Below are 1,138 nucleotides of genomic sequence, written 5' to 3'. Positions count from 1 at the left end.
TCCACAGAAGTCAAGACTCAAAGACTTTGTATCTTCTGTAACGCATCAGTGAAAGCAATCGCAGCAGTAGCGTATCTCAAGACCACAGACGTGAACGAACAAAGCCATATTGGGTTTGTCATGAGTCGGACAAAGCTAGCGCCACTCCTTGAACACAAGATACCCAGACTGGAATTCTGTGCTGCCGTCCTTGCAGTTGAGTTGGCTGAACTTATCTCGTATGGGTTGAATCTGCAGATGAAAAATGCCGAATTCGACACAGATAGCAAGGTGGTACTGGGATACATCTGCAACGAGACGCGACGCTTCTATGTCTACGTTAGCAATCGGGTACTGAGGATAAGAAGATCCACTTGCCCTAATCAGTGGCACTACGTGTCTACTCACCACAATCCTGCAGACCATGCGACTAGATCCGTCGCACCCAGTCATCTTAAGGACACTACGTGGTTCACAGGTCCTTCCTCCTTGTACTATTTGACGCCCCATAGCAGCAAGCCTGATACATTTCAGATCGTGGATCCGGATGCTGATGAAGAGCTTCGTCCTCAAGTGTCTGCCCTACATACAGTGATTTCAGGTTATCGTCTCGAATCTCATCGGTTCAGCAGGTTCTCAACCTGGATGTCACTTGTTCGAGTCATTGCTTGCCTTCTTCATGTGACTCAGTCCTACAAGTCTGCAATACCTATGAGTCAGAGACCTTGTAAAGGTTGGCCAAGATTACGATTACCTAGAAAAGGCCAAGATTACGATTCTTCGTGTAGTACAAAGGGAAGTCTACGACAAAGAAATAGACAACCTCAACAAGGGACAACCCGTTCTTAAAGACAGAGCGCTGAAGAAGCTCGACCCGATAGTCGACCAAAATGGACTGTTGAGAATAGGTGGCCGCCTTCAAGAAGCCGAGGTAGAAGTTTCAGAGAAACACCCGGTAATAGTTCCAGGACGTCATCATGTCACAACCCTTCTCATTCAACATCATCATGTCCTAGTGAGACACCAAGGGCGTTTGTTTACCGAAGGGAACCTACGTACAGCCGGACTATGGATAATTGGAGCGAAGAGAAGAGTAAGCAAGCTCATCTTTAACTACGTTACGTGCCGCAAACTTCATGGCATGTTTCAAAAGCAGAAG

The sequence above is a fragment of the Phyllobates terribilis genome, unplaced genomic scaffold (assembly GCF_046119375.1).
Source record: "Phyllobates terribilis strain yellow unplaced genomic scaffold, ASM4611937v1 Scaffold_1__5_contigs__length_1240528914, whole genome shotgun sequence".
NCBI lineage: Eukaryota > Metazoa > Chordata > Amphibia > Anura > Dendrobatidae > Phyllobates > Phyllobates terribilis.
This window is presented reverse-complemented; position numbering follows the sequence as displayed.